The sequence below is a fragment of the Engystomops pustulosus genome, chromosome 3 (assembly GCF_040894005.1).
Source record: "Engystomops pustulosus chromosome 3, aEngPut4.maternal, whole genome shotgun sequence".
Lineage (NCBI taxonomy): Eukaryota > Metazoa > Chordata > Amphibia > Anura > Leptodactylidae > Engystomops > Engystomops pustulosus.
Genome location: NC_092413.1, coordinates 171,855,728 through 171,880,025, shown reverse-complemented (window position 1 = coordinate 171,880,025; position 24,298 = coordinate 171,855,728). Strand labels below are relative to the sequence as shown.

At 40.3% G+C, this 24,298-nt stretch overlaps 1 protein-coding gene across 14 annotated transcripts in view; it reads left to right on the top strand.

Moving 5' to 3' along the window:
- MBNL1 (muscleblind like splicing regulator 1) overlaps positions 1-24,298 on the top strand; it is a 134,674-nt gene that overhangs the window by 4,076 nt on the left and 106,300 nt on the right. Inside the window, exon 2 of one of the 14 annotated variants that reach the window (XM_072143013.1) lies at positions 23,953-24,062. The exons of the other annotated variants lie outside the window; for them this stretch is intronic. The gene's annotated coding sequence lies outside the window, so the exon portion shown is untranslated. The remainder of the gene's footprint in view (positions 1-23,952; positions 24,063-24,298) is intronic. 14 annotated transcript variants of the gene reach the window in all.

Here is a 24,298-nt window from a genome sequence, read left to right as displayed (position 1 = left end):
TGTATTATTAAACACCGCTAGAAGTCACAGTCAATATGCATGATGGATTGTGAGGCTAAAGTGCTTAATAATGCTCAGTGATGGCCAACTATATTATAAAGCCTGTGCAGGTGGTATTAATGCAAATTAAAGGGAACCTGTCACCAGGGACCTCATTTTCCCTCTCCCACTGATGTCATCTCACCAGGCTGTGACCTCTGAGAAGGAGCTGGAGGTGGAGCTGTACAGGAGCACAAAGGTGGGGGCTAAGACCTAAGGAGTGAGTAACCCAGACAAGGAACATGTTATTTTTTGAAATGCATCCAAACCAAAGCCCAGCCTCTGTGACTACCCCAGGATTTTGTCAGGGTGCAAGAGTAAATTATAACACACAATTATATTGTAATGCAAATGCTTATAAAAGGCAGAGAGGCATTTTTTGCACTGCAGGTGTGATGGGCTTCTGCGACCTGTCTTTAATGAAAATGAGATCCCTGGTGACAGGTTCCCTTTAAGGCAAATTCATGGACCTGCCAGTGTTTTACACTGCAGGTTCTGGTGTAGAGTGGCAACAAAAAGTGATATCCTATTTCACCACTATGGCAAGAGATGAAAGAATACTCTAGGGCTATAACTGGTCTGAAAAACGGATTGCGCACTGACCAGACTGACCACAGTGCAGATGATGGGACTTTGTGTATCACAGTGATATTTGATGTGTTGAACAGCAGAACTGACACTGTAATCATGAGAAAAGGCACAATTTATGGTGTGGCCTCTGTTATGTGCCTGTGTGATCTCACCACTGAGCCTTAACCGTTGCTGGCACCGACAGCCTTCACTGCGCTGAACAGGAGGGAGGTAAGTATATGGGAGATCAGGCAGCCCATATAAAAAGCTAGCAGACTGGAGATCTGTGTAACCATACCTTTGTGTATAATGTTAGTAACAGCAAGACTCTGAAAAGTGAAGCCATAATCCAGTGCTGCAGCTCTTGCAAGAGCTCTGGGTGAGTCTTTTAGCCTGAAGAGCTTTTTTTCTCTTGGCACTGCCCGGCTCCACAGCCCCTCTGCTAGGAGTGGCAGCTGTATCAGGATTTTGATGTATACTAAATCAGTCAGGCAGAGCAGATGGAAGGGTTTCTGAAAGAGTTCATTGCTAAGAGCAAAAGCTCTTCAGATTGAAAGACCTGCCCAGAACACTGAGCTGCAAACCTGGATTAAAGTTCATATTTCACAGTCCTGCTGCTACTTACTACACATACAAAGGTATGGTTACACACCTCTCCAGGGACTCTACCTGTACTGTCTACAGTTTATTGTTGTCATAACTGATAACAGTTTAACCTAAAGAACGTCCCCACATTTAAATTGAGTTGGTGTTATGTTAGAATCATCCTGCGACTTTTACTTGTATATTGCTTTGTTTGCTTCCTTTTTTCTTTGTTCTTGTACTGGGTTATGACACAATGGTCTTCTTCAGACACAACTGCACAGCAGGCCTGTGTTGTATCCCAAGACAGCAATAAGTATCTCAGCAAGATGACATTTATCCACTGTGAGCAATCACAGAAGAAACCCACAAAAGAACAAAAAAATAAAACATAAAAGTTACAGGGTAGCATGTTCAAGCCAATAAACCAAACTCAACTGAACCTGGAAAATCTATATTTTCATTTTATGTTCTAGCCTCCTATTGCTCTTGCTAGTTGACGGTCTGTCTATATACTAGTTTACTGTCATAAGTCATTACCACAGAGAAGCGTATGGATTGAGGCTGCTCATGTCTCTATCTAATGTCACTGCATTGTTAAGAAATATCTACGTGAACCTCGCACCGGGCCGAGTAGCCTGCAGCCTGTTTTTTTAACACTAATTACAAGTGAGAAGAATCTACTTTCTTACCATTCACATGTAGATATTTTTACCTCAACTGAAGGACGTTTTAACAGGAAACTGTAGAGATGCAGCTGGAAACCCCCCTGTATGGTACAAGTGTTCACATACACATCGGGGAGGGGGAGGCTACATTCACTTCTTCTTTACTATTATTCATAAAACACAATACTAATAAGATAAGAAGGGTTAGGGTCAGCACTGGAGCAAATCATCATTAAGGCTAATAGCAAACCTGGAATGCCTTCAGGGCCCTCTACACACGCACATATATATCGTATATTGTACAGTCAGTGCAGGACAGGGGCTTCTTGGGGCCATCAGATAATATTATTCTGGGGGCCAATCCTCCATCGATCCCAAGGAAAAGGACTTTAGATGTCTAAAATAGGGTTGCCTCCTGTTGCACATTTTTGTTCTTAAATTGAGTTAGAACCTCACCGGAGGATTCTCTGGTACCTTGGTGGGCCAGTCCGACACTTTGTACATACAAAGGGGCATATTTCACAATCGGTGAAATATCCAGAAACTACATTTACCTTTCCTGAATCTGCAGCAGTAAAAATATTCTGCAGATTAGAAAATAGCAGTGTAAATATATTTCTGCTATACTTTCTTTCTGAAACATATGGATGAATGCATGTATGAATGCCTGTCCACTCTGCTGCTAGAATAAACCACTGCGGGTTGGCCGCAGACAATTTGTAGCTTGCTGCAGACCTACCCTTCTCTCTCTGGCCTAATGCAGTGCTTGTCCTAATTCACTTGCAACACGGTTTTCATTGTCTGTAGACACTTAAAGGTATGTGGCTTAAATTGTACCAAAATTATGCAAATGGAACAAGTGCAAAGTTGGACCAGACAGTCTTAAACGGTTAAGGACCGGGCCCTTTCCTGTTATTTCATGTCCATTTTTCACTCCCCACCTTCAAAAATCTATAACTTTTTTATTTTTACACGTAAAGAGCTGTATGACAGCTTGTTTCTGCGTAACAAATTGCACTTCATAGTGATGGTATTAAATATTCCATGCCATGTACTCGGAAGCGGGAAAAAAATTCCAAATGCAAAGAAAATGGTGAAAAAACGCATTTGCGCCATTTTCTTGTGGGCTTGGATATTACGTCTTTCACTGAGCGCCTCAAATGACATGTCTACTTTATTCTTTGGGTCGGTACGATTAAGGGGATACCAAATTTGTATAGGTTTTATAATGTTTTCATACATTTACAAAAATTAAAACCTCCTGTACAAAAATAATTTTTTTGATTTTGCCAACTTCTGGCGCTAATAACTTTTTTATACTTTGGTGTACGGAGCTGTGGGTGATGTCATTTTTTGCGAAATTTGATAATATGTTCAATGATATCATTTTTAGGACTGTACGACCTTTTGATCACTTTTTATAGATTTTTTTAGATTTTTCAAAATGGCAAAAAAGTGCCATTTTCGACTTTGGGCGCTATTTTCCGTTACGGGGTTAAACGCATTGAAAAACCGTTATCATATTTTGATAGATCGGGCATTTTCAGACGCGTCGATACCTGATGTGTTTATGATTTTTACTGTTTATTTATATTTATGTCAGTTCTAGGGAAAGGGGGGTGATTTGAAATTTTAGGGTTTTTTATTATAATTTTTTTTTTTTTAACTTTTTTTTATTTTTATTTATACTATTTTTCAGACTCCCTAGGGTACTTTAACCCTAGGTTGTCTGATCTATCCTATCATATACTGCCATACTACAGTATGGCAGTATATGGGGATTTTCTTCCTCATTCATTACAATGTGCTATCAGCACATTGTAATGATGGGGTTAAAACGAAATATGCAGCAAAGACTTACCGGCTATGGAGAGGGCTCAGCCCGTGAGCCCTCTCCATGCACTACTACTAAAAACGAAAAACTACTAAACCAATTAAAAAACACTTTTACGTTTACGTAAATTAGGCTGAAGAGTTTGGGGCAGCGTTACCAGAGCCAGGCTCCCCGGAGCTCTTTAACCATGCTTGCTGCCTATTCCCCCTTCTGCCTATTGTTATTCACTGGGTTAATAGCGCATGTGTATTATGCTGATGAATTTTAAACAAATCTACCACCAAAATCAAGCAATATAACCCAAGGACACTTACTCATAGATCCAGACACTGTGACCGTGGTAATCTTCTTACATTTTTATCCACGGGTCCTTCCAAAAATCAACTTTTAAAATTATGTTTATGAGCCTAGAGGGCACCTGGGGATGTTGCCAGAACTCCTTTGTGCTGCACTTTCACAGGATATCACACTGCCTTACCCTCCTCCTGTGCTCCCACAGCACTAACTCCCTCCCTCTGACTGATGTAACCTCATAGCAGCATAAATGCAAAAGGTGATTTTAGAAGGCAGGAGGCCATGGATAACAAATATAAGAAAATTACCACAGTCACAGTGCCATGATCTAATAGTAAGTTCTACTTAAAGAGAACCCGTCATGCAAAATAACCCCCCTAAACTAAATATATTTTCATAAACTGCCATTAGAGAGCATTGCCTCTATCCCTTCATTGTCCCTCTACATGCCTGTAAACCAAAGCAATGAGATCCTAAAGCTGTATGCAAATGACCTGTGAAATGTCCAATGAAGCATTAGCATATTCAAGCTGTCCAGCTTATTCATGAGTGGGAGGCACAGCCACACCCCCAGTGCATGACTGACAGCCTGTATAATGATGTGAGGCTGTATAATGATGTGCTTCCTGGTGCTGGTGGCCACGCCCCCTGCAGCCTGTGTGTGCATGTGTGTGTGTGTTTAGGAGAGATACAGCAGCTCCATGCAGCCATGTTACAGCAGAACATGTCAGGTACATGTGTAGCTGATGTCTGTGTCTCTGTATATTAGGAGGATGCAGCATGTCAGCAGATGCGGCACACACACTAGTCATGCTTTACTATACATTACACACAGACATGAGCAGGGGGAGGAGAGGGGAGGGTAACAGGGGTGACATCACTGCCTCTGACCATGTGACCAGCCTAATTTACATAATAAAGAAAAGATGATTTTACAATGATTAATGTATGAAATAACTAGATAAAGGCTGGGATGGGATCCTTGTGAGCTGCTCCAACAGGTAGTAGTGACAGGACTAGTGGCAGAGACCTGATGACAGGTGTCCTTTAAAAGAAAACTACCGTCAATATCCATCCTGATAAACCAGTGACACTTACTTATAGATCCAGGCACCGTGACTGTGGTAATCTTATATTTGTTATTCATGGCCTCCCTCCTTCTAAAGTAAAGTCTGAGGGGCTGTGGTGGATGTTCCCCTCAGTGCTGTATATTCACAGGCTGTTACAATGAGCAGAACAAATATCCCCTCTGTCTGTGTAATCTAGCTTTAGCTGGAAGTGCAGGGGGAGGAGAGACCTGCTCTGCTCATTGTAACAACCAGTGAAAAGACATCACTGGCAGGCTCTGGAAACACCCACCAGAGCCTCGCTGGCTCATTAACATAATTTGAAAAATTGATTTTAGAAAGAAGGAGGCCATGGATAACATATATCTATAAGTAAGTGATGGATTTTGATGTTAGATTTTCATTAAGACCATAGAATGAATTCTACCGTGTTCATTCTGGTAATACTATATATCTGATGTCCCAGCGTTATCATTATAAATAATATCATGCATTATGTGCAGCGTTATTACCTTCCGCCTTCATTTACACTTGTAAAGGTGAGACCCCCTCCTAAACGTGTATTGTTTCTCCTGACCTCTGTGATGCTGATTATAATGCAGTCCATTTTCTCTTCATAATTTTACTTGCATAATATAATAAAATCTATTTTGGTAAGCTTAAATGGCCCATGCATTCCCATGTGCACTATGCGGGGAACAAGATGTACAATGAGATGTGACCTTCAGCTACAAGTATGAATTGTTTCCACAGAAATCTGCAGACTTCTGACACCAGAATGGACCCTGTGTTTACTTATTGATGTAATACATGGGAGGGACGCATGGACAAGTATTTCTATTTTGCTTCGCTGTAGTCAAAGATTATAGTTCATTCCCTTTTGTACTTTATTCTATTTACATTTTCATGCAAAATAAGTCCTTACTGGGTAGTTTCTTGTATAGTGAAAGGGTTTTATATACTTTATTATTTATGTATCCATATGATCAGTCATTACCAGGTGATTGAGGGGATGCTACAGCGGATTAAAGACAATGGAAGGAGCTAGAAGCAGACAGCGCCACCCTGAGTATAGTGGCCATCTAGGTTCACTGCAGGGTGTGGCTGGCCTGGAAGCTGGAGCAGTGGGCTGGCAAGGGGACAGCTGCAGCACTGGCGTATAATAAATAACCCCCAATGAACTTATTCAGCAAATTAACAGCTATTAATTAAGAGCTAAATTCAGGAAACCCCAACAATGGCAGGGTCTTTAACCCTTAGTGGTCTGCAGTGCTGTACATATTATGGAATCTAAGATGGATGACTCATTTGTGTTATTGACATTGGTGGATTTCCCATTCTTTGGTCTGCAGCAGTTGACAGCTGTCAGTCCCACAGAATGTCCCTCCAGGTTCATTTTTGTACTTAGGGGTTCATTTACTTACCCGGTCCTGCGCAATCCCCACTCTGCGTTGTCCAACGAGAATGAACTTTGGCGCGATTCACATAGATCATGCGCCCGGTTTCCTGCTCAGGTTCACTGGATTTCACCTTCTTGTTCCTGGTGTATGTAAGTACATTGTCTTGCGACACAATTTTAAAGTTAAATCCCGCACTCAGTCCGAATCCATTGGACTGAAAGTTGGCAGAATTGCGCCAAAATCCGATGGCGTGCAAAACACTCCCCTTCTAAATAGCTGTCACAGTGGCCCAAATCCTGAAAATTTCTAAAAGCCGACAAAAGTGCAATCTGCGGGACCCTTAGTAAATAAGCCCCATAGTGTTTACCAATAATGTTTACATAGGTTGCATATGTAATTAGACCCCATGTACTCAAAATCCCTCTCCCCTTAAGAGAACAGTAATACTATAAATGGGCATTGCTGGGCAATGACCTACGGCAAATCCTTAATAGACATTAAGGGTCAGCAAATTAGAGCTCTTCTTCCGGTGACTTGCCATTTAGGGCTGCATTGTAGGCGTGTGGAGACTTAGAGCTATTGATGCTCCCACCAGGATGGGATTAGTAAAACATTGGCTCTTAGCTACCTTGTAATGCAGCCCCCTTAACATCAAACATGAGTTACAGGAAGCCTAATAGGCTGGGACCCTAAGCAGACTTCTGAATGGGGCCCCCTTATCCCTTAAAAAATATAGGTATCTGTTCATCCACACATGTTTTTGCAATCATATGCATTAATACACCTTTATACACTCATGCACACACATGTATGCACCAATATATACATGTATACACTTATACATACAATATACAGTATACACATCAAATAAACAAATAAAGTAAATGTACATCATATTATTGCACATACAGCATATACATACCATATATACACATATATACAGTATTAACACACTAATACAGTATAAACAAACTGTATGAAATAGTGCACTTCCTCCATTCTTTATTAGGGTCGGTCAGGTGGCAGGGCCCCCTGACACCGTGGACCCCATAGCAGCTGCTATGGCTGCTACCCATGTTGTTACGCCCCTGCCTAATAGCACAATGCAGGCTTACAAACCAAACCAGTATATCTATTCCGTAAGGAACAGATTCCCAACTGAAGACAGCAATGTTTTAATAGACGTTTTCTACAAAATACTTCTTCATTTTAATAACATCTATAATCAGTGACACATGACAGATTGGTGATTAGGGGTAGGCCCTACTGTTTGTGCACCTGGATCTAGAAGTCGCAAACTATTCCTGTGGATGAAACTGAACTAAACACCAGAGGTGAGTGGAGATGGACGTAGGCTTTAAGCAATAAAAGAATCTTGAGCTCCATTAACACATATTCACTCTGTATTGTATAGACAGTGTAAACTTAGACCAGACAGCCTTGAATGTATCACATTTATCACAGTGGATTTTACTGGCTGTGAAGTCTGGCACATCTTTATATTATATATTCTAAGGTTATGGACAGTCACCAATTCCACAATTTTTGGGGGAAAACCCTTTCAATCAATGGATGGACTTTTTACTTCCAAAAGTGTCCAACTCCTATATAATGTAGCAGAATACTCCAATAGACCTATTGTGACTGTTTATATGATTCCAGGTTTAAAAGGGGTGTTGCCCTTTCAGTACATAAATATTATTTTTTGTATCATTAAACATTATATAATTTTTCAATATACTATACGTAATCTGCAATATAAGTCCTTTGCACATGTGAACAATGAGAGGAGTTCAGATTGTCTTTTTTTACCAAATTGAACAAAGCAAGGTTTTCTTTTTAGTGCATCTAAATAATCTAAATAACACATCTAAAAGAGTATTTTTTTTACAATTAAAATGGGGAATGTGGATATTTGTAGTTTAAGTGGAATTCTGCGATTTTTTTTGATTCACTACCTATCCATAGAAGGACAGTTTCACATCTGAAGGGGTCTGACAGCCACCCTCCCACTAATCAGCAGAAACCTTGCTATATAATTTGGTATATAGACTTTCACAAATCAATCCTTCTTACCCCCCACTGGAATTAAAATAGGACACAATACAGACAGTCCCCGACTTAAGAACACCCGCCTTACAGATGACCCCTAGTTACAAACAGGCCTCTGTCCACTGTGGCTTATGGTAAAGGTCTCTGGATGATGGTGATTTACTAAACGTTAGTCCCAGGCTGCAATTATCAACTGTAAGGCGTCTGCAATGGAGCTTTATAGTTAATCCTTGTTCCCTAGTCAAACCAAAATTTTTTAAATCCAATTGTTACAGGGACCAAATAAAATAATTGGTCTGGAATACATATACAAAATATACCAATTCCAACTTACATACAAATTCAACTTAAAAGCAAATCTATAGAACCTATCTTGTACGTAACATAGGGGCTGCCTGTACACCTATAGCCACACACACTCCAGGTATTAGCCTTAAAAGATGTTTACTTCCACTTTAATGTCTGCAGCTTGAAACCTCTGCCAGCAATGCAAATATGTACATTAAAAAGCGCTGCCCATTAAATCTGATTCACAGAATGTTCTTTGAGCTTGTAACTGTTCTAGACATGTTTTATCATCTCCAATATTTTATCATCCTGAAAGGCTTGCAGGCAGGGCAAGGACAGAACCCTTTTGCTGTTGGTTTATTTTCCTAAGTGCAGAGTGTTGTAACGTGGGATTGTTGCAATACCTCCTGGTGGTATCCTTTCAACTGAAGAAGAGGTGGGGACATCGCTGTATAGATCACTGCTAAGGATTCACGTTGCTAGTCTGTGCAGATCAGTTCAGATCACGTCTCCTGAAGGGCATTAATAAATTAAAGACTGTACAGGGAAGGGCTTTTACATGGTACATGATCTGCATTGCAAAATTGGAAAGTAACAGAATGATTCTTATAATGCATATAGCTTACAGAAAATATTCCAAAAGAAGATAGGTTCAAGAAAATCCAACTCCAGCAGTTATACTATATAGGGCCTCATTCACACAGCCATTGGGGGATGTATATACGGCCGACGTATATACGTCAGATATCTGTCCTCCATAGGCTGGCAATGGGCGCACATCCTACCTTTCCCCGGAATACAGCGCCGTGCCCCACATTTCTCTATGGAGAGGGGTGGTGGTAAGCGGCTAATACTGCAGGTTAAAAGGGTTTTCTTGGCTACAGATATTGATTACCTATCCTTGGTATTGCTCATTAATATCAAATCACTGTAACTAATCCTATCACCACTACTTGTTGGAGCAGCTCACAGGGATCCATCCCAGCCTTTATCTAGTCAATTCATATATTAATCATTGTAAAATTATATTTTCTTTATTATGTAAATGAGGATGGTCACATGGAGAGAGAAAGTGATGTCACCCCTGTTCCCCATCCTGTCTGTCTGTGTGTAATGTATAGTAAAGCATTGCTAGTGTCTGACATGCTGCATACACAAGTACCTGACATGTTCCGCTATAACATGTGTGAGACACAGACATCAGCTACACCACTACCTAACATGTTCTACTATACACATACACGTGAATAGTAGCTTTAGGATGGCTTTAGGATCGCAGTGCGCATGTGCACCATTTTGTGGAGGATGTTTGCTTCCTGAATCAGTGCCACAGTAATTTACCATTAACTCCCACTGTCAGTGCCAGGTTGGGGTCCCGGGTACTGAACAGGCTTATAAAATTCATCAAAGTTTAAATCTTAAAGGGTCAGCTCATCACTTCATATTCTTTGTTTTACTAGAAAACCCTTCTCTTCTTTAAATGCATTCGTATTATAAGACACAAATATAATATGTAACTGATTAATGACTCAGCTTTATAAAAACTTAAATGGGCATTCTCATCTGGGATTTGACATTTAATTATTCTGCCATATACATACATTTCTTCAATTGGATGTTATCAAAAAAATATGCATCTGTGTGAAGATAATTTCTCTCAAAAGTAACCATGTACTCCCAGTTGTCCACTGCTGGAGAAATTGCACATAGAAACAAATTGTTTTTGCATATGACGTGTCCAGGATTTACTGGATGCCCTGCAGTTGTCCTGTGGAAATGAACACTGAATCGTGGTGGTTGGGCATAGCTCAATAGTGCATGTCTTGCCACTGCTGGAAGAGTGTGTTGGTGGTCGTAGCCAAGGGCAGCAATCTTGTTTCCGAAGGACAACATGGCTACATTTATAGGAAATTACCTTCCCTTAAGTACAATAAGTTTAATAACATGCAATTAATAGTTATAGTGGATTAAATCTGAATTCTCAGATGGGAATACCCCTTTAATGATGCATACAGTGATAGTATGATGCAGCACCATTATGCTTGTCATCTATGAATCTATTGTCATGTTAGATGGGAGCATTTCAGACCCAAAATAGACCCTAACAGATACAAGTCAAATACAATATCAGCAATTAGACCTCCTAGGGTTCAAGCACCCGAGGAGCCTGACAAAATAGTAAAAAAAATTAATAAAAAGGTAAAAAAAAATCACTAGAAGCAAAGTTCATATGTCAATAAATAAACATTAATGATACACATGTTATCCATGGGTCCCAAATTGTCCAATCTATCAAAATATAAAAATGATTATCCCATGTGGTGAACCTGTAATGAAAAAAAGGCTGAATGTCCCAAATAAATTTGTTATCGCCATTTTTCTGCTCAAAAATATTTGAATAAAAAAGAATCAAAAGACTGACCAGTCATTATAATAGTGACCCAAAGAATATGATGAATCATTCAGTCTGCATAGTAAAAAACCTAAAAAACAACGCCCATAAAAAATGAGACAACTGTGTTTTTTTGTCAGTTGGATTGCATTTGGAATTCTTTTCAGCTTCCCAGTAAATTGCAGGGAAAATCATACTGAAACGTTGTCCTGCAGATAACAAGGGAGATAAAAAAAATGGAAAAACAAAAATAGAAAAGGGCTGTGGTGTCAAGGGGTTAACAATTAATAAATATTTTGGAATATTAATAATAATATTTAAAGTACGGTAAACTGAATAAAATGCACTCTATTGACAATAAAATTAAGAAAATTAGATAATAAGAAATTACTCAGAACGTCGCAAGTTAAAAATTGTGAATATTTAAATGGGGGAGTATTTATTTTTTTGGAGGAGATTCACCTGGTAATTACCACAGTCCAGATTAATGAAAAATGCTTCCAAAATTATGACACCCTTTCTTCTGTAAGATAACTTTAGGAATATCTGATATCATATCTGATACTTTAGTGGAACTTACTCACATAAAAATGTTTAAGTTCTAAATTTATTTGGTAAAAAATTGGTCACTGAGCAGTAACATTTCATTTTTAGCATGTAATTGATTGCTTTGAAGCATCAATTTCTTCTTCAAACTTATGGGTGACCTTCACATCCAAAAATTAATGGTGAAAATGGAAGGCAAGGAATGGTCTAGTCTCGAGAGCCACTCAGGCGTAGTGTGATAGCGGGACTTGTCCTCTGACTTAATTTAATTTCGGATCTAAAGAGCAGATTAGTTAATGAAGCACCTACTCAGCCAGACAGTTCAATCTCTACCATAAGGTTAAATAAAATTAGTTTTCTTCATCTGGACAGATATTCCAGGATATTACATTATAGGTGAATATTAGCAGACATAAATCTGAGCCATTTTAGGACAAACTTAAATAAAAATGATATTATGGGAGGAAATGGAACATAATTATGAAGAAATACAGTTGTGGATGGCGGGGAACTCCATTCCACAACAGATATAATCCTGAAGTCATATTTATAGGGGTTGTCCAGCGGCTCAAATAAAAAAGAAAATTTTGCTGATCGGTAGGGATCCGTTGTTCCCAAAATAAAGAGAGAGGCTGGTGGCACATGTGCCCTACTCTTTTATTCATCTCTATGGCGTGGATGGAGGTAACCAAGCACATGACTCAGATATCTCCATCAGTTCGATAGACAGTGACTGCATGACTGTCCAACCTGCAACTCCACATATTTGGGGTGTAACCTCACCTATGGGACCCCAACGATCAGCAAGTTGATAGATTATTACTTGTTGTAACTGATCAACCCCCTTTAATTTTGTGACCTTATTTTGTTCTTATTAAATTAATTACAGTAAGATGTGCACCAAGGTCGTATACAAGGACCATGGGGTAGAAGAGAACATCCAAGTCTCCTTATAATGCTTTAGAAAGAAAGGGATTTGTCTATGCTGACTGCCTCTATTAATTTAATAGGGATTCCCTAATCCCTAACCTTAACAACATTAGCTAAAAAGTTAAAATGGTCTTTCAGGTTAAAAATAATGGACAGAAAAAATCAATAATCTTTTTATTTCTCTTCTGCATCCATGACTGGTGCTCGCGCTGTATCAGTGTGGCCATTGCACTGAATAAGTGGCCACACTGCTCACACAACATCTGGCATCATTGGTTCCCATCACTTGTGATTCCAGTAATACATTTGAACCCACTTATTGGCTGTAGGGGTCACATGTTCCTGTCTATATGCTGAGACTGGAAGGACACAGGGGGGCAGCGGTACTGAATCATGAAGACACAGGATCTGTGCAATGCTTGTTTTCGTTTTGTTAGTTTATAGAACTTTTGCATTTTATTTATTACCTGGTTTACTTCTTAACTTCTTTAAAGGGGTTATCCAGGAGGGGGCTGGTAAAAAAAATAAACATTTACTTACCTTCCATCTGTAATCTCTCCAGTCTGTGCCCCATGTAAACAAACAGGGGCACGGAAGCCACGCTGTGTTCAGCCTTCGGCCAGCCAGGGTGGACGGCCACGCCCATCTGTCCCACCTGATGCAATGCTAGGAACAGGTACAGTTGGGCGTAAGCTGCCGGACGTAAGCTAAACGCAGTACGGCTTCCACACCTCTGTTTGATTACAGGGGCTACTGACCGGAGAGATGGCAACACAGGATGTCAGGAGGGACCACGGAGGTAAGTAAATGTTTATTTTTTTTAACCAGCCCGCTCCCTGCCACCAATTTTTTATGCCGTTGGAAAACACCAGGATTATGAATATTTAGAAGAGGGAAAATGTGAGCTGATATATATCATGTGTTGCATGCCAGCTGAATTTTCTGGTAAACAGCATGGAAAACTTTTTTTTGCTTTTTGCACCTTACCACTGAGAGTAAAACTGGGAATATAGCGGAGGAGGGCAGGGATGCCTTAGCCAGACCGATCTATGATAGGTTATACCATAAAGCAAGCACCATAGATATAATCTTGTTATATTTGTTATCAATGGCCTCCTTCCTTCTTAAATCAAGGAACTTAAATCAACTTTTGAAAGTATGCTAATGAGTCTAAAGGGCTCTAGGGGGTGTTACCAGAACCCCTATATGCTGTAGCTTCTGGATGTAGCCCCTTCCAGCTATTACACAAAGCAGGAGCGCTGCTGAAACTTTCCCTGCTGTTGTGCATATAGAGGGAGGGGGGAAGTTTTGATGGATCATGAGGGGAGAAGAAGACATACTTGAACCATGGTTTATCATGTTTGATTTTGAAGGTAGATTGCATTTAATATTTCCATAGTTCAGGAAATATCCTAAATGAACACCTTACTTACCTAAAACACAATGGGGGTCATTTACTAAGGGCCCAATTTTCCCGACGTGTTACCCAAATATTTCTGATTTGCGCTGATTTCCCCTGAATTGCCCCGGGATTTTGGCGCACGCGATCGGACTGTGGAGTGGGCGTGGCCGAACGAAAACACGGTGGATTCGGAAAAACCGCCGCATTTAAAACAAAAAATCGGTCGCGGAACTTGCACTTACCTTCACTCAGCCCGAGCCGGTGAACTCCAGCGCGTTCCGATGCTTTTCAGCGCAGCAGCGCCACCTGGTGGAACTGGAGGAACTGCCTTAATAAATCCCGGTCGGACCCGAATCCAGCGCAGAGAACGCGCCGCTGGATCGCAAATGGACCGGGTAAGTAAATCTGCCCCAATATATTGTTATGTCAAATAGCCAACTTCCCCTAATATATTACCAGACACCTGCTGTTTAGCCTTATATATGTAATCATTGCCCATTTCCCCACATTCTTGTTATGAAATGAAGGAAATCATATTGCAAATGCCACTATATTATGTGAAATGCAGTCACTCTTATATAACACACTCCTATTCATTGTGACAGAGGAAAAAGCGGCTGTCCAAAACGACTACTGACAAGTGGGGAATCCAAACTCTATTCCCACCCAACACCAGATATTAATACTTAATTCTAATTTAACTTTTTTTTAATAACGCTTACTAACTATAGGTCTATATTTCTTTGGTTTGGATCCAAACTTGGGTCGGAACCAATGTTGCACTGATTGTCCTAGAATTTTTTTAAATTTTCCCTTGGCCAACCCCCCTCCACAAGGTTAGGGATGACTGACAGTATCTATAATTTATCCATCTGAGGGTTGCTGCATATTTTCTACCTTATCCATAAGTAACAGCAGGAAGTGGCGGCTATTATAGCACCTCTACATGTTGTTGTCTGTGTTTTCCCACGACTCCTGGAAGGATAAATCTGCCTGGTTACATAATACTTTCCTTGCCATTTTATTTCTGCACCGCTTGGTAGATTACCAAAATCTTTGTCCTTGTTGGGAACTTTAATGGTCATAAAAGTTAGAAAAGAACTGTGTATGAATGCTGCATCTGACTACTAGAATAATATGGATACTTGGATCTTGTAACTGGATGACTGTGAACAGAACCTTTCAACCTATTTTATCACATAGATATGTCTCATGCTGGGTTTATATCCCAGCCCTTTGTTGTAACAATACATCAGGGGGAATCCCTGACTACCCTTACCACAGTAAGCCAAAACATATCCCCTGAAAGCAAATGAAGTAGTGAACATCGACTGCAGCCACTGATTGGCTTCTACCTATGTACACCATGTTTCCCCTATTGGTGTCACTGTCCTTATATAGAGAGTACGCTCAGTGGAGGCCAAGGATGGATGCAATACTTTGCATCCATTCCCATTGCTTCCAAGGCCTCTGCTGAGCGTTAAAGTACATCTCTCAGCAAGAGGGAGCAGGATGGAAAGATATAACTTGTTGCATCTTTCCGACCTCTGTTTTCCACAGTATACTGTGCCTCCGTCTACCAGTATAAGTCAGCATATACGCTGGGAGCTTCCTAACTTATACACTGTGTATATATATATATATATATATATATATATATATATATATATATAGTGATGTGAATGTATCAAAAGCAGCACATACATATTTAATAGCAACTAGTTGCCAATAAACTAACCCCTCATCTTATTTATATGCCTCCTGTACTATATAGATAACCCCCCAGTGTATTGTCTATTTAGGTTACTACACTCTGAAGCAATGGCCTTTATCAGGGCATCGGCTGATTGGATTTATCCTATCCAATCTTCTTATATAAGAGGCTCCAATATTTGACAGCTACTTATCTCCTGTTCTTTCCCTATAGAATATTAATCTGTGCATTGAGCCTTTTCCATTATATCCATCTGCTTGTGTAGGAAGAAGAGTCTGAAATAAATAAAAGTGACTGGAATGGAAGGGGTTATACAATTATTGTAAATTGATAGAGTACATAATAAATAGGAGAGAGGAATAGCGCTAATAGTACATGTGACTAACAGTTACTAATTCACATCAGAGTCCTAAATAAATGGAATCCACTGTCTGATGCTAATATCTAACAATGATCACAAATCACCCATCTCATAAATAGAAGTTTGGAATGCGCCATTGTTCTATGAGTAAAGCGGCAAATGTCGGATTGATATTCATGATATTCTAATCAAGTAATTACAGAGCTCAAAGACAAAATGTAGGCTTTTAAATTAAATATTAATTACAATTTTTAATTTGTAGTCGAAAGCCGATTTTCCCTCTGCCATTATGTTATAGCTTTGTGTTGTATTTTTTAATTTTTCTCACAGCTTGAGAACTCAATTTTTCTTAATTGGAGCGTTATAAGTTAATAAATATTCCCTTTTTTTTAGATTTATCAACATTTGCTGTATTTCTGGAAAACTGTACTACAAATAAGGTTATTTATAGAAATCTGCTTGTAGCAGAGCTACCTAAAACTTTGGAAGGCTGGGGCATATGGGACAATCTGGTGGGGGTTAGCTGTTATGAACTAGCTTGTGGCTAACCCGCTTTCATGTACACTACTGGCACAGCACATGCACATGCACACTGTAGGTTTTCCAATGCTGGAAGCTGTGGAAAGCCAACAGAGATGATTGTGGTGTTTTTGATGCATTGGCTTTAAGGGAAACAAGCTGCTAAGTTCTTCACATGGAAATCTAGCAGTGTTTTCACCATGTGTGTCCTTTAGCCTAAAGAACCAAAATAACAAGTAACCTTTTTTTTATTAATACATCATTCCTCTTAGATAGCACATCACCATAACATTGCAGTTGTGTCCACACAATCATGACCAAGAGTTTGTCTACCAATCTTGGGTCAGGAAAGAATTAATTCTCCTCATCTTTATGCATACAAACTCCAAATATTTGTGCTGGGGATTCTGGGTAAGCAATAATATACACTCACCGGCCACTTTATTAGGTACACCATGCTAGTAACGGGTTGGACCCCCTTTTGCCTTTAGGACTGCCTCAATTCTTCGTGGCATAGATTCAACAAGGTGCTGGAAGCATTCCTCAGAGATTTTGGTCCATATTGACATGATGGCATCACACAGTTGCCGCAGATTTGTCGGCTGCACATCCATGATGAGAATCTCCCGTTCCACCACATCCCAAAGATGCTCTATTGGATTGAGATCTGGTGACTGTGGGGGCCATTTGAGTACAGTGAACTCATTGTCATGTTCAAGAAACCAGTCTGAGATGATTCCAGCTTTATGACATGGCGCATTATCCTGCTGAAAGTAGCCATCAGATGTTGGGTACATTGTGGTCATAAAGGGATGGACATGGTCAGCAACAATACTCAGGTAGGCTGTGGCGTTGCAACGATGCTCAATTGGTACCAAGGGGCCCAAAGAGTGCCAAGAAAATATTCCCCACACCATGACACCACCACCACCAGCCTGAACCATTGATACAAGGAAGGATGGATCTATGCTTTCATGTTGTTGACGCCAAATTCTGACCCTACCATCCGAATGTCGCAGCAGAAATCGAGACTCATCAGACCAGGCAACGTTTTTCCAATCTTCTACTGTCCAATTTCGATGAGCTTGTGCAAATTGTAGCCTCAGTTTCCTGTTCTTAGCTGAAAGGAGTGGCACCCGGTCTGGTCTTCTGCTGCTGTAGCCCATCTGCCTCAAAGTTCGACGTACTGTGCGTTCAGAGATGCTCTTCTGCCTACCTTGGTTGTAACGGGTGGCGATTTGAGTCACTGTTGCCTTTCTATCAGCTCGAACCAGTCTGCCCATTCTCCTCTGACCTCTGGCATCAATAAGGCATTTCCGCCCACAGAACTGCTGCTCACTAGATGTTTTTTCTTTTTCGGACCATTCTCTGTAAACCCTAGAGATGGTTGTGCGTGAAAATCCCAGTAGATCAGCAGTTTCTGAAATACTCAGACCAGCCCTTCTGGCACCAACAACCATGCCACGTTCAAAGGCACTCAAATCACCTTTCTTCCCCATACTGATGCTCTGTTTAAACTGCAGGAGATTGTCTTGACCATGTCTACATACCTAAATGCACTAAGTTGCCGCCATGTGATTGGCTGATTAGAAATTAAGTGTTAACGAGCAGTTGGACAGGGGTACCTAATAAAGTGGCCGGTGAGTGTATATAACAATATACATTTTCCAGGGTGAGCAAAGAAAAACAATGCCTGTAGAGCTACATGAGCCTACCACTCATTTGCATAATTTTTAAAGCTTTTTTTTTCTTAAAAACCAGGGAATAAGAACAGCAGATCCTGTTAGAGGGGGCACACACTTGTCTGTCAGTGTACTTGGTTTACAATCTTTCATCCTGCTGGTGTCCTTTAAAGGGTAAACTGTCACACCTTGCATGTGCTGGAAAGTGCCAGTTGCCGGCAGGAGGTGGAGTGGGCAGAGCACACAGCAGTTAGGAGGTGGGGTAGCTGGACTGTGTGGCCAAGCTGCCCCACATCCTTGACTGCTTCTTTAGCCAGAAATAAAAGTACTTTTTTAAACCATACTCTGGTAAGCGATAAAAGCATTCAGGATGACTTACAAAGGCTCCAATAAGCCACTGTGGGTGGTTTTATAGGGGCTTAATGATAGAAGGTGGGTTCTCTCTAAATAAGGCAGATCCCTCTACATCAATTTCCGATTTTCAAGAAGCCTAGTGACAAGATGTAGGATAGTAAGCCAAACCAGTTAATCTCTTCCAAAAGAAATAGACACACAACTGTAGTAAACACTGTTATTATATCTCATCAGCACAGTATAGGGAAATGGTATAGCTAGGTTAGAGGCCGTGGACATTGGTCAGGAAAGGATTAATTCTCCTTGTGGAGATCACCTTTGCTAATCCCCTATTGATGTGAACAGAGAATTTCACCTTCTCTAGAGAGGGAGATGAGAGACAACTCTGATCTTTACCATTTAACTTCTTCAGCACAGGTGAATTAGGCAACAGTGCAAGGGTGCTGAGGGACAACTTCAAGAGGTGATAAAACATTTCTATGGGTCATTTGTTTATTTTAATTTCACACCTCCATGACTACATCCTTTCCATCCAGCGTGCTCCGACCATCAATCATATGCATGGCTGCTGTCAAAATTATGTCTACTGAAAGTCTAGAAATAGAGAGGAATATGCTTGTATAGAATGGGTGCATTTTGCACATCTGGGTGTCATTAACTAAAATCCCTAGGTTAAGCATACATGGGGTCAGATGTGACCGCCGCAGCTTAGTAAATAGCTAATTGCAGGGTGCTACACAGTAGTGGTCTTGTGCTGGGAACACTGCAGAGGTTTTTGTGACTTTCTGAACAGTATGGTTTTACACAAACAGTACTTAGAAAGTTAATGACACATATCAGCTTTCAGGACTGCCATCGCTGTCCCAGTCTTGTGCATCAGAGCACATCTCAGAGAATGATTTTGCATTATTTTTCCAGTATGCAGTTACTAAAATGATCTCTAAATGATAAGACAGCAAAGACTATTGGGTAATTGGATCAATTATATGCTCAGTCTAGAGTATAGAGAACAATGCACTGTGGAGAATAATCTTGATGGTATGAGTTATAATGTTATATAGCCGCATGGTATGATATCATAAGCTACTATCACTCTCTGAATATATGATATTTTCAACACCTTCAAGGTTAACTTCAGTATATAGCAGACTGTATCGGTACTGAGCAAGAGATATTGCAAATAATATTCTTCTCACTTATCAGGACCTATCATATCTGTGTCCACTGATTTTAATGATCAGCATGACCTGGACATATTGCTGGGTTGGCGGGTGAGTAGCCAATCCGGAAAATTTACGCCCCTGGAAACAAGCCATGGCTGTGATTGGCCTGGGTTGCCAGATTGGCCGTTGATCATTGGCTATGCTATTTTTAATCACAGTGTAATCCTTTATTTGTCCTGTGGTGGCGCTGCAGAGACCCTAAGCACTTGGTGGCAGGTGGTTCATAGACGTGAAAGACTGCATGAAAGCTGATCATGTGCATGTACCATGTATGCAGTCAAATCTGCAAGCAGCATGTTATAGAGGAGGCAGAGCTGAGCAGATTGTGCATGGTATCCTATCTGCAGTGGTATTAGTGATGGGTTGTTGCGAACAAGCCAGCACAAAGACAAAAAACCCTTTAGTGAGCAGATAGCTCTAAAATATGAAATGAAATTGGGTTAAAAGTGGAGTAGAGGGGGTGACTGACTGGACTGAGGCTCCCTATTATATATTTAATAGGGAGCCATTCAGGAGCCAGAAATGCCGACTCTTCTTAGTGAGCGGATCCTAATGATCCAACTCACTAAGAAGAGCCGGACTTCCCATCACTAAGTCGTATGTTATAGAGCAGGAACAGCTGAGTCTAGGCAGCATGTTATAGAGCAGGAGGAGCTGATAAAATATTATATAGTATAGTAGTATCCTATCTGCAGGCAGCATGTTATAGAGCAGGCGTGGCTGATAAAATATAGATTGTTATAGTGCAGAAGGACCAGAGCAGAATGTATATTGCTTTGGGTAAGTTGCAGTATAACTTGTAATTTATTAATTTATAGCTTTGTTCTTTATATGTTGAGAAGGAAATGGAGGGGAGGGGTCCAATCAGTGACTATTACACAATAATACATTGGACCTACCCCCATAAACAGATTTATATGTGAATTGATGACAAGTTGTAGTGTGGTATAATATAGTAGAAAGTGTACATTTATCTACTCAGGTCCTCTTGATCTAATATGCAAAGAATGCTAATAGGACTCTATGCAAAATCTCAAACAGCTCATCCTGCTCAATAACATGCTGCATACATTATGTACACCATATGCAATCTGCCCAGCTTCTGCCACTGTATAACATGATTCTTGTAGATAGGACAATACATACAAACTGTAGAGTTCCTCATGCTCTATAAAAATCTGCCTCAGGTAAGAGACTATGTACAGTGAGCACCACTCATCCTGCTCTATAATGTGCTGCCTGTAGATTACACTGCATTTTCATAACAGTTTACAAGGCTGTGTTTGCAGTGTGAATGACGCCTGTTTCATCATTTCTGCTGCCGTTAATCTGTGCAGCTGGCGGCAGGTTATGATCTTTGTCCCTTTCCCTTGTCCCTGTTTGCACTGTTTGTTGAAGGATTTGTCACAGCTATACTACCATGTTACTGCAGAGACTCTGCTCCTTTCCTGACAAGAAGGACAGAAAACAGTTTACATTGGCTGATCAGTAGTGCTCAGGGGGAGGAGTTACATATTGTCATGCATTTTAAACACCAGGTGGTGCCATACTATATAAGTAAATGTTATAACTCTCCACCAGATGACTTCCTTTTTTTAAATCATTTGTTCTTCATTAAATATACATTATATTATATATCACAGATAATAGTATCCCCTCACAAGGTCTCCCACCCCCACCCATCTCGGCCAGTGTTTAGTAACCTACCATCTCTTCTTACTTGCTGGAGCAACCGTCTTTTCTTCCATTTAATTTCTTTACCTAGGTCCATATATTTATTTTTTTCATAATTTTTCACCCTCTCCATTTGGTCTTCCCATTCTTTCACATTAGGTTGAAAAGTAGATTTCCATTTTCAAATAATGATATATCTAGTGATAAACAATGCCCTGATTATCCAATTCTTTTGATTTATAGTACTTCTTATACAAGGAGGATTACCCAGTAACATGACATCTGGAGATGGAATAAAATCCAACTATATTCCTTTACAAATTTCTACATGGATCTGTTCCCAATATTTTGATATTGTCCTACAACTCCATATCATGTGCAGAAAATCAAAATTTATTTCATTACATTTAAAGAGGACATGTCACCCCAAATAAACCCTCTAGGAGCACTTACTAAAGTAAGCAGCTCCATAGCCCAGTTACAGCAGTATTAAATTGCTAGCATTATCGGAGCATACCGATAAAGCTAGTGAACACTACACTGCATGTTATGACGGGGCGGTCCGAGGCGCTCCCTTCTCCTCTGCTTCTCCCACAGAGCTTCCACACCATATGCTGGCGGTGACTGCCAGGTTTCAAGCAGCAGTCATCGCCTCCTCGGACCACCTCCTTATGAATACGTCGGACCACTGTAAGCTTGCTCGAGCGTTCTGAGGTTTATGTACTGTAGGGTTCACCAGCTTTATCGGTATGTTCTGATAAAGCTAGCAGTTTAACACTGCTATTACTAGTGTAGGGCTAGGGAGCTGCTTACTTTAGTAAGTGCTCCTAGAGGGTTTATTCAGGTGACTGGTCATCTTTAAGATTTCGTAAAATTACTAACCATTTGGGGAGAGAAGTACAATCTATATATTATCTTGAATTGAATTATCTTAAAAGTTTCAGACGCTGATATAGTTTCCATATTGTTCATAATGTTAATCCATTGTTTATCATCAAGTGGACCAATATCTTTGTAATGACAGATGACATTGAAAATATTGTCCATTTTTAACTATCTATACTTAAATTATGATCCTATGAGCTAAAGCATTTGATAATTTCAGAAAAATATTATAAAATCTGTCTAAAACTAAAAACTTGGGGCCATATGTATCACTCGTTTTTTCTGTTGTTTTTGCGCCTTTTCACACTAGCGCACAATTTTTGCGATTAAACGCCAAACTAGCCGTGCAGCAAAAATAACCAGGTTTCCCTCACCTAGCCTACAAATCCAGATGTTTTGTTGCGCCTAATGATATTCATCACTTCCGACTTTTTATTTAGACGCAAAAACGGGCGCAAAAACACTCCAGCCCGAAGGTGGTGTAAACTGAGAAGTAACACTGAGCCCCTTTGCAGAGCAGCTCATTCCCAGCAGCAGAGCTCAGCAGACACTGCAGACACCCAGTACAGACATTACATACACTACAGACAGGAGCTGCAGCCTCCATTTACAGGTCATCACATTCTATTTACTAAACATTCTGCAAAATATTCAGCTCAGTGCAATAGCTGAGAACTTTGCAGAATGTTGCAGATAGTACAGACAAGTGTCCCCCGTGTAATTCTGAACAGTATCCCCCTCAGACATCAGTGTGTCTGAGGGGGATACTGTGCAGAATTACAGGGGTGCAGCAGGAGACCAGCATTGGGGGATCCCCTCCAGGAGAAGCCCCTGCCGAGGAGGTCACTGGGTGCAGGGTGTCACACACCTGGGTGCTGCTGTGAGTGTTATCTTCATTCTGGGCTGTGGGAGAAGCAGAGATGAGCTTGTAGCAGGATTATATGTAAGTGCCCGAATCTAACACTGCGCCTTAACTGCACCAAAATTGTGCCTAAACTGTGTTAAAGTAAAGTGATGGTTGTAGCTCGTGATAATTCTGGCAAAAAAAACACCAGAATTTAAGTGCAACTACTACACTTAGGCATAAAAAAGTGGCCCAAGGTATACATTTAGTCATGGGTGATAGATCTTCATATGAGAACCCCTAAGTCATATTTATATTCTCATGTTAGTGTGTAGTAGAGACATTTTCTTCCTGATAGCGACAGATAAGCGGCCAGGAGTAGCAGTCATTTATCTAGCTCTAGCCATCTGTGGACTATCTGCATTTACATCTAGCAACTTGTCATTTTTAGAGCAATTTCGGACTCATTTGTGCCATAATACTAGCAGAGATATGTACTGTTATTTCTATTCATGTTGTCTTACTCTTCCATTTATTATAACGTGTCATTCCTTGTACAAATAAGGCGTTGCAGCCGTTTTTGGGTCTAGTCTTATTTCCTCAACTCTTCTTTTGTCTAATCCATCTCCTAGAATTGAAAAAAACATATAAAGTGTCATCGAATTAGGGCGGATGCTCCCACGTGGTTCTACTTCTGGCAACATGTCACCATTTTGTGGTGAAGCAATGGAAAATGCTAAAAGTAAGATGCCATTTTAAAAGCAGAAGCCCAGAGGTGTAGCGAGACTGGTTTGCATATGACGGGGCCAGCTTCAGCATGTTATAGGCTTATACAGCTACTTTTTGGCAGGGGAACAGCGTGTTACAGTTTATTGTATTTCTGGAATCAAATAAACTATTTACGATTTAGCTGCAGCGATCCCTGGAGGTAAAGAGAAGGACTCGTCTTTTTTTACTTCTTCTCGGTAGAAAGTTTTT